Source organism: Macrotis lagotis, chromosome 1, assembly GCF_037893015.1.
Source record: "Macrotis lagotis isolate mMagLag1 chromosome 1, bilby.v1.9.chrom.fasta, whole genome shotgun sequence".
Taxonomy (NCBI): Eukaryota; Metazoa; Chordata; class Mammalia; order Peramelemorphia; family Peramelidae; genus Macrotis; species Macrotis lagotis.
Window position 1 is genome coordinate 859308228 of NC_133658.1, and position 13448 is coordinate 859321675.

Genomic DNA, 13448 nt, shown 5'->3' on the forward strand with positions numbered 1-13448 from the left:
TCTCCATCCTTTAGAAAACCAGAAGTTCAGTGGAACATTCAAAGAGAAGTAACCAGAGTTGGGTGACCTGAAATGGAGCTGAGTTTTCATGTTTTCAATGAACAAGTTTATTTTCTTTTCCTCTCACCTCTTCCCCCACCACCACCCCACTGAAAGAAAAACATGTAGTGGAGCAAAATATGTAGTCAAGAAAAACAAATTCCCTCATCGACTATTTCCTTGGGATTAAGTATGCAATTTTTTATTAGAATTCACCATCTAGTGGCAGCTTTTAAATGTAGCTATATCTGACCAGCTCTATGTGGATTCTCTTATTTTCTGGAATTTTTTTTTTCATTTTTGTCTCCCAGCTTCCAACCTCATCCACACCAACTACTCAAGCATAAGAAGAAAAAAACAGTTTTCCCCCGCTAAAGTTCTCTTACAACCCCTGGGATGGGAAATTTATAAATAATAAACATTATAAATAATAATGAATAATATATAATAAATATTATAAATATGTAGATAATAAATATTATAAATAATTATAAATAATATATAACTGATATAAATAATACTAAATATTATAATAAGGGATAAATAATATAAAAATAATAATGAATAAATATTATAAATAATATATGTGTGAATAAACAAAATATAAGTAATGATATATTAATATTATATATAAATAAAATTTATAAATTATCATATGTAAATAATAAATATAATAAATAATGACATGAATAATCAATATTATAAATAATTATAAATAAATAATAAGAAATATAAATAATAGCTGACATTTCTATAATGCTTTAAGGTTTGCAAAGCCCTTCACAAGCTATTTAAGTATCTCCTCACAAGCGGGGGAGGGGAGGTTAAGAGGAAGATGAGGGAAGGTGTAGATGCCTTTACTATCATTTTACAGATGAGGAAACTGAGGCAGGCAGAAGCTAAGGGATTGGCCCAGAGTCACATGACTGAATTGGGCCTTCCTGACCCGCCATCCGGGACACTCTAGCAATTGACCCGTCACGTGAGGGCTGGTGACAGACCAAGGTCACGTGGCTAGTAGCTCTTTCTTAAGCCAAAACCCAAATTCCCGCCGTTTCTCATTGGTCAATAGGGAGGCTCCATAGTCGCCCCGGGGATTTTTGAAAGCGGGGGGGAGAGACTTTGCCGGCCCCATTTGCCAGACGGCAACACTGAGGACACGAGACTACGCAGGCGTGTGGGGTGGAGGAGGGGCGGGGCGCCCATCCCCCCTCCCCTCCTTCGGGGGCACAAGTGCGAGCACTTCCGAGGACGGTTACTTGAGAGTGCGCGGAACAAAGGCGCCACCATCGAGGGCCCGGGCCGCGTCTAACTAAACCCGCGAACGTCATCAAACGTCCGCATCCTCGAGGGGACAGGAAGTGACGTGCGGGGTTCGCGATCAACTTCCGCCGACGCTCTTCCTGACTGAGTGGAAGGCCTTAAGGATTCGGGGTCAACATGGTCCCTCTTCCCTTTCCCTCTTTATCCCGAGCCAATGCACAGACCAAAAGTTGTCCCCCCCCCGAAGCTCAATTCCGAAGCGGGGCCCTCGGATCCGGGCTTTATTCGAAAGGACCCGCCCCCTTCCAAATGCAAGCCTGCTCATTGGCTCGAAGCGGCAGCGGGGGTGGGACAATCCCGTAATACACACATTAAACCTGAGAACTCATTGGCTCAGAGAACAGCGGCAGCCGCCAGGCTCGAGCTTTGATTCCACAGAGAACCGCGCCTCCTTCAGCAGCTCAACGCTCATTGGCTCAGAGTTACTATTTTCCTTCGTGCGTCACAAAGGGCTGTCTCCCCTCCCCCCAACTTTCCCCCAATCTCGCGTGCTTTGCTCCCAGACAGGGTGTGGCGGAAACGCGAGATCCCAACGAACTCCGCCCCCTTGCCTTTCAACCGAAGGACTACGCGACTCTTAGTCCAGAAGGTTACGAGTTCGAATCTCTCCTCCAGATCTTTTGCTACCTATAAGCGTAAATAAGCATCTAATTTCTCTGAACATCAATTTGCTCTCCTGAAAGTATGGATATTATCACCGACACGATTTCGTGAAGGGGGAAGTAACAAAAAAGGCGAAAAAAAAGCATCCCAGATCAATTCCATACTAAAATTTCCCCAGTTTTTCAAATAAATTTTGAATTTTCTCATCTGCTTTTTAGGACATTAAGTTTTCCTTCTCCCCCTCAACTCCCTCATTGTATACTCTCTTTTTTTTTATTAATTCCACTTTGCATCAGTTGGATTATGTTCTTCTCCTATCCTCTGCATATATTCTTGGGCTAGCTAGGCGGTGCAGTGTCAGGAGGACAGGAGTTCGAATCCAACCTCATGCACTTGTCTGGGACTAGCTGTGTGACCTTGGGCAAGTCACCTCACCTGCTTGCCTCACATTCAGGCCCCTCTGCAGTCCTGCTCATTCATATCTGGCCATTGAACCCAGATGGCTCCGGAGGAGAAAGTGAGGCTGGTGATGTAGCACAGCCCCCCTCACTCAGATCCAGCTCATGTGCTTCACCTCTTTGAGGCTGAAGGACAAACATTAAATATATAATTTTTATTTCTTACAGCAAAGTTACATTCCTTTGGGTACCACAATTTGTTTTTAATTTCATTCGGACACCATTGCCCCCATCCTAACCTGGCAAAGCCAGAATAGGTTGGGGCTGGGGGCTGAGCACTATTCAATTAATCAAACATTTAGGGCTGTTCCAAGGCTGGGCTTACAGAGAGAGGGGCAAGCCATTTTCTGCTGACAAGGAGACTGCACACACAGCAGCTATGTACAGACAAATGATGTCCGGGAAACAATGGAAAGAATTAACATAGGGAAAATTAAGGGAGCTCAAAGGGCTTCCTACGTGTGGTGGGATTTCAGCTGGACTTTGAAGGAAAGCCCAAGCATGGGGGACAGCCTGGGAAAATTTCTAGAACCAGGATATGAAAAGGGATTGCTGGTGTTACTGGATTGAAGAGTATGCCAAAGGGGAAGTGTAAGAGGGTAAAACAACTGAAAAGGTAGAAGAAGGCTAGGTTATAAAGGGCTTTGAATGAAAAACAAAGCATTTTGCATTTTTCCCTAGAGGTGATAGGGAGCCTCTGGAGTTCCTAGAGTGTAGAGGCAAGGTGGGAATTTGGGAACACAGCAAAGGGAAGAGTTGGAAGTGGAGTAGGGATGCCAATTAGCAGGCGGTTGATAGTCCAGAAGAGAGGTGATAAAAGTCTTAACCAGGGTAGGGGCTGTGAGGATGGAGAGAAAGGGGTGGATCTGAGAGATGCAAGGGAGTTGAAAGCAAGGTTTTGTTCAATGTTTGGCTATGTGGCGTGAGGACTAGTGATGAATCTAGTCTGACAACAAGGGTAACTGGAAGGTTGGTGTTCTCAAATAGGGAAATTCAGAAGAAGGGAGAGTCTTAGAAATAAAGATAATGAACGGGGCAGCTAGGTGGCTCAGTGGATAAAGCACCGGCCCTGGAGCCAGGAGTACCTGGGTTCAAATCCGGTCTCAGACACTTAATAATTGCCTAGCTGTGTGGCCTTGGGTAAGCTACTTAAACCCATTTGCCCTTGCAAAAAAAAAACCAAAACCCTAAAAAAAAGATGATGAATTCTGTCTTGAATGATGATGATGATGATGATGAAGTTTGTCTTTCTCAAAGATTCTTTTCCAATATAACTTTAATTTAAAAATTTTTTTAAACTAAAATATTTTTAAATAATTTTTTTAAATAATTGCAAGTAGAAGAGGGACATGGGCTATTTTTTTTTTTAGGTTTTTGCAAGGCAAATGGGGTTAAGTGGCTTGCCCAAGGCCACACACCTATGTAATTAAGTGTCTGAGATCGGATTTGAACCCAGGTACTCCTGACTCCAGGGCTGGTGCTTTATCTACTACACCACCTAGCCACCCCTACTGTTCATTATTGGAAGTTTTGCTGCATTTAAAATTTTTAAAGAATCTTTGATGCCCCGGCATCTGGGAGGTGATGCTATGACAAGAACATGGATTGGATTTGAATGAGAGGGAGCTGTGCTAAGTCACCAGCCTCGATTTCTCCTATGGAATCATCTAGGTCCAATGGTCAGATATAGATCAGAGTGACTGGAGATGACCCTGGATGCCAGGCAATCAGGGTTAAGTGATTTGCCCAAGGTCACTCTCTAGTAAGTATTTGAGCTCATATTTGAGCTCAGATCCTCCTTGACTCTGGGGCTAGTGATCTACCCACTGCACTACCTAGCTACTGTATTGGATATGTTGAGTTGGAGATACTGAACAAAATGCCCAATAGTCAGTTGTGATACAGGATGGGCTCAGGGGAGAGACTAGGAGGGAAAGAATAAACATACAACAGCTGTAATGTGCTAAGGGTTCTACCAGTATTGTCACACTTGATCTTCTTAACAACTTTTCCAGGTAGGTGTTGTTATTAACCTCATTTTACAGATGAAGGCAAGACAAGGTCACACAGTATCTTGGGCTGAATTTGAACTCAAGTCTTCTCTCTCCAGGCCCAGAGCTCTATCCTCTATTCCATCTAGGCAGGTTGATTTTGATTAGTTCAGATTATAAGATCTGAGAGTCATCAGCATAGTGATGATAAATCCTTGGAAGAGTATGAGGATATTAAATGAAAGAGTATGTAGAGAGAAGAGGCCTTGAGATGGGAGTGGGGTACTTATACTCAGATACTGTGAAATGAATGATGACTCAGGCAAAGGTGATTGAGAAGGGATCATAAAGAAGAGAAGAACCAGGAGAGGACAGTGAAAATCTAGAAATGTAAGAGAACCCAGTAGCTGAATCTGGATTAGCTTTAAAATTAATTAAAAGTGCAGCTGTATCTAAAATAATGATAAAGGACTGACATTTTTATTTCATTTGAGTCTCATGAAAATCCTGCAAAATGAAGAGATTGAATAAGATGACATCTATTCTCTAAATCTGTAATCCTTACATGATCCATTGACATGTCCTACTCATTCTCAGAATCGGAAGTAGTTTTTCCAAATATAACTTTGATTTTTAAAAAAAAGTAGTTATGTTTAAAATGAAATATATAATATTTGTTTCGCCAGGGCAGGGGAGAATGACCATTAAAGATACGCTGCTCACTTTTAGAAATTCTGCTGCTTTTATCTTAAATTTTTAAAAAGAACCTTTTTTTTTTGGTTTAAAAGAATCTTTTAAAAAACCCAAACACCTTTGAAGTCAGCTTTTACATCTTCTCTTCCCTGTTTCCTTCAATGAAATTAAGGCTCCTCATATGAATTGGTTCCAGGTTTTCAATGGTCTTTCTAAAATGTGACTCCCAGACACAATTCTCAATTGTAATAAAGTGGGAAGTTCCCCTATTCCCTCAATGAGATCACTATGCCTCTCAATACAGTCTAAAGATTGCAACAGCTTTTTGGTAGCCATGTGAGCCTACTGGGTCCTATTTAGAACTTGCTATCTATTAAAATCCCTAAATCTTTTTTACATAAACTAATCACATAATTACACCTTCCCCAGCTTTGATTGCTGCAGTTGATGAAGCCAGACTCTTCATGACAACTGTTTCCCTTTCTAGATTCTCACAATCCATCCCTTTTAAAGAACATTCTAAAACTGTAGTTCTCAAACTTTTTGGTTTCAGTGCCTCTTTACGTTTTTTTGATTTTTGATTTTGTGAATTATGTCCATTGATATTTGTCATATTAGAAATTAAAATTGATAAAGTATACAAATAGTTGTCAATTCATTTAAAATAATATAATAAATCTATTACATATTAACATAAATAACAATTTTATGAAAGATAACTATATTTTCCAAAATAAAAAATTAGTGAAAAAACAGCTTGTTTTACAGATCTTTGCATAATTTCTTAAATATCTGGCTTAATAGAGGAAAACTGAATTCTACTGCTTCTGCATTTCAGCTTGTTGTATTTTGGTTGAAGTCTATGAGAAAAATCTATGCTCACACAACCACCCTGGGGAGTAGGTGATATTATTATCTTCATAAATGAAATGAGAATAATAATAATAACGCCTATCTCTCAGGATTATCATGAGGATCAAATGACATAATATTTGTAAAGCACTCAGCAACAGTGTCAGACACATAGTAGGCACTTCACTGCTTGTTTCCTTCCATTTTATAGATGAGAAAATCTGAGGCAAAAAAGAGAGTAAGGGACTTGTCCAGGGTCACACAGCTTAGTAAAGGTCTGAGGCCAGACTTGAATTTGAGTCTTCCAGATTCTAGGTATCTGGCTCACCAGTGGTATAGAATATTTCCAGAAATAAAGGTGAAGCTCCCCAAACCATAGGTTTCAAGAATTTTTTTTCCTCCTTTTAGATTAACATTGAGAGGTTTGCCTATCTCTGACTTTTTTAAAGATCACTGAAAGCAACCTAGCTATCATATCTCTTAAGTTGTTTCAGCACCTTGGGAGACTTAGCAGCTTAGGACGGCTAGGTGGCAACATAGTGAATAGAATGTTGTGCCTGGAGTCGGACACCTATGTTTAAATCTAACTTCATTCACTTAAGTCATATTTGTTTTGCCTCAGTTTCCTCATCTGTAAAATGAACTGGAGGAAGAAAATGGCAAACCACTCCAGTATTTTTGCCAAGCAAACTCCGAATGGGGCCATGAAGAGTAGGACAACCAAACAACAACAATAAATAAAATCAGAATTTTTTTTCATCCAATTAGCTTCTCTCTTACCATCCACTCACTCTACTCAGATTTAAATTCCTTGTAAATTGTTTTCCATTTGTATCTAATTCCGAGATGATTCTCCTTTGACAGAGAAAACCGAGACAAATCAAAGTCCACCTTTATCACTGCATTATCAACTCATCTTCCCTAGCAACTATTTGGTTTTCATTTTCTGTTTTTACCTTTTTTTTTTATCATCCTTATATTCCAAAATGTAAGCTCATCCAGAAATTTAGTGATCCTGACCCTATTTTTACAGAAATCTCCAGAGTATTATTCATCTCTTGACTCCATTCTCTATATGGAAGCCTAGGAACTGGATCTCTTGATTTCATTGGTCTAGGGGATTCATAGATAAAGGGAGCCATGGAGGCTTTCTAGATTTCTGGGATCAAACTCAAACAGAAAGGGAGAATGGGGATGCAGACACCCCTAAATAGTTAGGATCTCTGTGGATTACACATTGACTTTGAAAATCATACATTATCTATGACTTATTTTATTTTTATTCATTTTGTTAGTATTTCCCAATTTTAATCTGGCTCAGGCTGCCCTACAGAAGGCTGTGGATCATAGGCAGCCCACCTGCTGCATCTTGTACACCTCTGGCTTCCATCAGTCAGAGTTTAAATTAAAGGATAACAAAGCTAAAAAAGACTCAGAGACTTGAACCCAGATCTTTCTGGCTTCAAAGCTGGTTCTCTATCTTCTATGCTGTTACTTCTTTTGTACATATTTATTTTAAAATGAGTTGTTGTTCAAAAACCAAAGACTATTACTTTCAATTTAGGAAAAAAAATTATCTTATTATGAAATTTTGCTATTTTTTTATACTTTGATTTTTCTTCCTTAAGGATATGATTTCTCTATGATCACATTCAACTTAGATCAATGTATACTACGGAAACAATGTAAAGACTAACAGTCTTCTGTGGGGGGTGGGGGTAGGGAAGCAAGATTAGGAGAAAAATTGTAAAACTCAAAATAAAATCTCTTTAAAAAATGACTATTTCTAAAAAAAAAACCAGAGTTGTTATTGATATCCTTTTTGTTACATCACCATAATTTCCCCCAGTTTCCCTTCCCATCTTAGAGAGCCAGCTCACAAATAACAATATTTCAAAGACAAAAAAAGAGGGAAAAGCAACATAACTGATGAATACATTGGAAAAAATCTGAGGGGTGGCTAGGTGGTACAGTAGATAGAGCACCAGCCCTGGAGTCAGGAGAACCTGAGTTCAAATCAGATCTCAAGACGTTTAACCCCATTGCCTGGCAAAAAAAAAAAAAACAAAAAAAAACTAAAAAAAATCTGAAAATACATTTATACATTTCTTTAAATCTGAATTGGCTGATGAGCTCCTTATTATGCATTCATTAGACGAGTTCCCCCTTTCCTTACTCTGGGAATTATCTCTTTGCAACTTTGGAATTTCATTCTTAAATCTTTCTTTTCTCTTTTGTTCTAACTTCCTCTCAAACTTTCAGGCAATGAGATTCTACATATTCTTTCTTTGAATCCTTTGAAATTCATTCTTTGAAAATCTATGATGAATGGCAAATGATTTTTAACTTTCTTCTTCTCTCTAGGAAATTCTAAGATGGGGATGGCTAGGTGGTGCAGTGGATAGGTCACCAGCCCTGGAGTCAGTAGTACCTGAGTTCAAATCCAACCTCAGATATTTAATAATTATCTAGCTGTGTGGCCTTGGGCAAGCCACTTAACCCCATTTGCCTTGCAAAAACCTAAAATAAAAAAATTCTAAGATGGAATGGTAATTCTAACTCCCAACAAAGACTCAGTTTCTCTTTCCAGACCCTGGTTCCCTATCAGATCCAAAATAGTTGTATCTCTTGTCTAGTCTCCCACTTTTTTGAAGAATGAATCATTCTTAAGACAAGCTAAAGAGTTATGTTCTACTTCAGTAAAAATGAGAGAGCTCTAGCAGATGTCTGGGTAATTTAAAGTTCCCCAGTACCACTATATGGTCCCTTTGAGCCAGGTTGATAACTTTTCCTAGACTATTTTTGTTTCTATTGAGGTGATCTGTGAAATACTCAAATGATAATATTGCTTCTCTTGACCTTCCCCTTCACTGATCTTCATGTACATGTCTTCAACCTCTTCACCATCTCCCTCTTTCCTGGGTTCAGTTCAGGCTTTCTTCTTTTGCTTCTCATACATGATATTCTAGATCCCATTTCTATGCCATTGCAGTAGCCGCCATCCATGTGTGGGCTTCTCATTTCCACCTGTTATCACTTCCTGGGACTCATCTAACTAAATCTTCTTTCCTTCCCTAAAATCTCTGTTCCCATCTCCTGGAGTCTTCCTGAGGACTAGGGTCTTTTTGAGAGCTCTGCTCTCTTCCCAGTGATAGATAACTGATAGAAAAGGTTTTGAATTTAGTATCAAATCTGAATTCAGTACCAACTTGGGCACTTAACTAAGTGATCTTGAGCAAGTCATTCCAACCCTTCTGTGACTCATTTTCTTCAACTGTAAAATGAAAAAGTTGGCCTCAGATCTCTTCCAGCTGCAAGTCTGTGAACCTCTGTGTGCCCTCTCCTCTGCACGAAGGGCTCCTCTGAAGACTGTTCTCAAATCCCACCTTATTCCTCCAAAAACCAGGTCCCCAGAACTTCTCTGATAGCTCGACCTTTATAGATTTCTGAGATGTCTGTTCCCTTTCTACATGACTTCTACAAGAGATCCCTTTTTACTCCCTTAATCCTCTGTCCTGAATTCTCAGATTCCTCTGAATAGTGTGTCTTTGCTCTCCTAAAAGTCCCCTCTAAGAGCTCTGGTCCCTCTAGGTGGGAGCCACTCCTTCACTTTCCACAAAGCCAGAAGCCTCTGGAGTTCTGCTTTCATTGTCCTGCCCCCTCCTTCACTTGGAGAGTTTAGTTTCCCTGCCCTCCCAACTTTGGCACCCCTCCAGATGAGCCCTGTGCTTCTCCATCTATTTGGGGGCCTCTGCCTTCCTGTGTGGAGTCTAAGAACCCTGTGGGAAGACTCTCTAGGCCCTCAACTTTCCAGGAAACTTAGCCCTGTCTGCCCCCCCCCCCCAAGAGCTCTTATTCCAGGTTACCAATAGAGATAAAATTAAGAAAAAGTCCTTTTTGCTAGAACTCCTGAATTTTCAAGGCTGCAAGCTTACATTTTGCATTCTAAAATGCCCAGAGTTCACTTTCTCACTAGCCCCAATCATCCTGGGGTGTGAAGGCCATATTGGGAGAAGGGGAGGTGCTATCCTTAGATGGAGAGGGCCCAGGTGAGGCTTTCTATCTGTGACAGCCACCTGCTGCTATCAGCTTTTGGAATTCTCAGGACAGTAGCTGCCTGTTTTTTATCTCAGCAGGAGTGACTGAGCCCAGGGGTGAGTGGGCATTGCCAGAACCTGCCAATGTCAGCAATGGGAGCTGGAAGACAGCAGGGAGTGGCATCAGTTGATCAACAGGCTCCAGGCAGAAGCAATTGAGGCCAAGAATCCCAACAGCCAAAGGTGCAAATTCTGCCAGGACAGAGGGAGCCCTTAGCCATTGTCTCATCCCAGAGATCCCCCTCTTCTTGATCCTGCCCTTCATACTTACTTAATGCCTTTCTTGATAATGTGGTACTGCTGCTGGGAGTCAATTCCTTCTGTCCTGGTTGTTAAAAAAAAACAGAGGATCTTGGGGGAAAGGAGGGGGATGGCATCAGCTTCCCTTCTGGAGGGGACTTCTCTGTTTGAATGGGTATTAAGGTTGCAGGAGATGGTAAAGAAAGCAACTGAAAGGGGTGGCTAGGTGGCACAGTGGATAGAGCACTGGCCCTGGAGTCAGGAGTACCTGGGTTCAAATCTGGTCTCAGATACTTAATAATTACCTAGCTGTGTGGCCTTGGGCAAGTCACTTAACCCTATTGCCTTGCAAAAACCTTAAAAAAAAAAGAAAGAAAGTAACTGAAAGGCAGAGGTGAGGCTTAGGATTTTTTTTTTTTTTTTAGTTTTTGCAAGGCAGTGGGGTTAAGTGTCTTGCCCAAGGCCACACAGCTAGGTAATTATTAAGTGTCTGAGGCCGGATTTGAACCCAGGTACTCCTGACTCCAGGGCCAGTGCTCTATCCACCGCGCCACCTAGCTGCCCCCAGGATGGGGGATTTTGATGGGCCAGATGTCTAAAATGGGTTAGATCCCCTCACTGTGGATTACTAGTGGGGACATTTTTATAGTGGGTGTGGTTTGGTCTTCCTTCTTTTCCATCAATTTTTCCAAGAAAAAAGATTCAACTTCGAATTGGCTAGCAATTCAAGGATTGCTCCTCATGAACAAGACAATAATATCATGCAAAGAAGACCTGGAGTTTAATCCTTTAATATGCTCCAAATCTTCTCGGTGAGCTTGGGAAAATTAGTTCCCCTCTTTGAACCTCAGTTTCCCCCTCTGTAAAATGAAAGGATCTAAGATTCCTCCAATTTGACTATTCTAAAGTTCTGCCTAGTTCTGTCATTCTATGTTGTAAGGTTCTTTCTAGGTCAGATATTCTGTATTCTAAAGTTCCTTGCCAGTGCTGACAGTCTGTGTTCTAAGGCCCCTCCAGCTCTGGCAGACCCTAGAGCCTAGATCTAAAGTTTACCTTCCAGCCCCTTCCAGGACTAGTACCCTAAGCAGAAATGATTCAGTAGAATTTTATTCTCATAGAGAGACAAAGAAACAGATGGAGATATAAGAGAGAATGGGAAAGAGGAGGAAGAGAGAGAGAGAGAGAGGGGAGAGCTGGAAAAAGAGGAGACAGAGGGTCAGAGACAGAAACAGATATACAGAGAGACAGAGGAAGGAAAGAAGGAGAGACAGAAACAAACATGCCCAGATTCAGTTAAGTATAATTTGCTCTTATGTTCCAGTCAACCTGAACTCAACACAGCATCTCTCACCTCATGTTTGCATCTCATTGTTCCTCATTCCTAGAATGAATTCCTAAATCTCCCCCTTCCAGAAAGCCTTTTCCTTCAAGCTGAGTTGAGGTGCCTAATCCCTCCTCCAAGAAGCTTTCCCTGATTTGCCCAACTGAAGAGACTCTCCTTTCTCAAATTTTCTTTGCCTAGGTTTCTTTTTTTTTTACCCCAATAATCTTTTTCCATATTTTACTTTTCTGTAGACATTTTGCAGTTCACGTAGCAGATTGTGGGCAGATTGGCCTCTTTAGGGCAGATATTGACCCCCCTTTTCTTTATACATCTAATGCTTGTGTGTATATGTGGTAGGAATTTAATAAATATTTTATGGATTTTTATTTTTATTTGATTTAAATTAATTTATAGAATGACTTAAGGTTTTAAAAATTGATTTTCTTCAAGAGCTTACAAAGTATAGGGTACAAGTCTTCATTTTACAGATAAGGAAACTGAGTCTTAGTGAACTAAGACTCCCTAACCCCCACCCACCCACCCAAAACCACTCTCTCATATGGCTTAAATTCAGGGCATTTCTCCCATAACTCCCATAAAATACTCTTAAGAGAGTAGATAGCTGAGCAAGCTCCCAGCAAAGAAATCCTGGGATACAAAGACCTTTGCTCTAAACTAGGATCAGGAAAGACCTGAAATCCATCCCTGAAACTTCCTAGTTAATGAGATCCTGGGTAAGTCTTTTGATCTCTAAACCTCAGTTTTCCTATCTGCAAAATGCATCTGCCTCACAAGGTTGGATGAGGATGAGATTTTTTGAAAATATAGTGTTTTCTTCATGATTACTATGGATCTATGCTTAGTATGGTTATAGACATTGCTTTCTGTCAGGGGAAGGGGGAGAGGGAAAGGAGAGATAAAAATGTAAAATAAAAAGACTGCTGAAAACTACTGCTACATGTAGTTGGAAAAATAATTTTTTAAAATTAATTTATTTTGAATTTTAAAATTTTCCTCTAATTTCACTTCCTCCCCCCCCCCACAGAATGCTGTCTGTAGGTCTTTACATTGGGAAAAATAAATTTTAAATAAAGTATATAGTGTTTTGCAACCTTAAAATGCCATATACTATTATTTTTCTTCTATTCCTCCCCATCCAGACACATAGACACACAAATTTCCATCAATAAGGTTTGTTTTTTTTTAAAGTTTTTGCAAGGCAATGGAGTCACACAGATAGGTAATTATAAAGTGTTTGAGCTCAGGTTTGAATTCAGGTCCTCTCCTGACTCCAAAGCCAGAATATCCACTGTATCATTTAGTTGCTTCTCAATAAGTTCTTTTAAAATTTTTTTAAATTTATTTATGGCAATGGGGTTAAGTGACTTGCCCAAGGTCACACAGCTAGGTAATTATTAAGTGTCTGGGGCCAAATTTGAACTCAGGTCCTCCTGTCTCCAGGACCAGTGCTCTATCCATGCCACCTAGATGCCTCCCCTCAATAAGTTTTTAATACTTATTCCTATATGTTAGTTTTCTGCTGAAGAAAATCCAGTGATTCCCACTCTGCCAGACTTGCCCTTTGGCCAGAAACAATAAAGGTACTTTATAATCTTTCACTCCAAATTATCTTTCCAATTTTTCTACTTACTTGAAGGTCTTCTCCCTCACCAAACCTGTTTTCTAGAGCTCATTCTATTTATCTGCACTTCAATGCCTGTCTCAAGTTCCTAAGATTCAGAAATAAAAAGCATCTTAGAAATCTTATTCAATATCCTAGTTTTGCTAAGGAAACTGAGGCCTAGAAAGGATAATGGACTCATATTTA

At 40.2% G+C, this 13448-nt stretch overlaps 1 protein-coding gene across 3 annotated transcripts in view; it reads left to right on the forward strand.

The window, feature by feature from the left end:
* Positions 1–13448, forward strand: part of TRIM62 (tripartite motif containing 62) — a 91778-nt gene that overhangs the window by 75299 nt on the left and 3031 nt on the right. Inside the window, exon 8 of one of the 3 annotated variants that reach the window (XM_074217861.1) lies at positions 15–621. The exons of 1 other annotated variant lie outside the window; for it this stretch is intronic. The gene's annotated coding sequence lies outside the window, so the exon portion shown is untranslated. Of the gene's footprint in view, positions 1–14; positions 622–13448 lie in introns of those variants that run through there. One more of the 3 variants, XM_074217862.1, reaches the window with a different exon arrangement.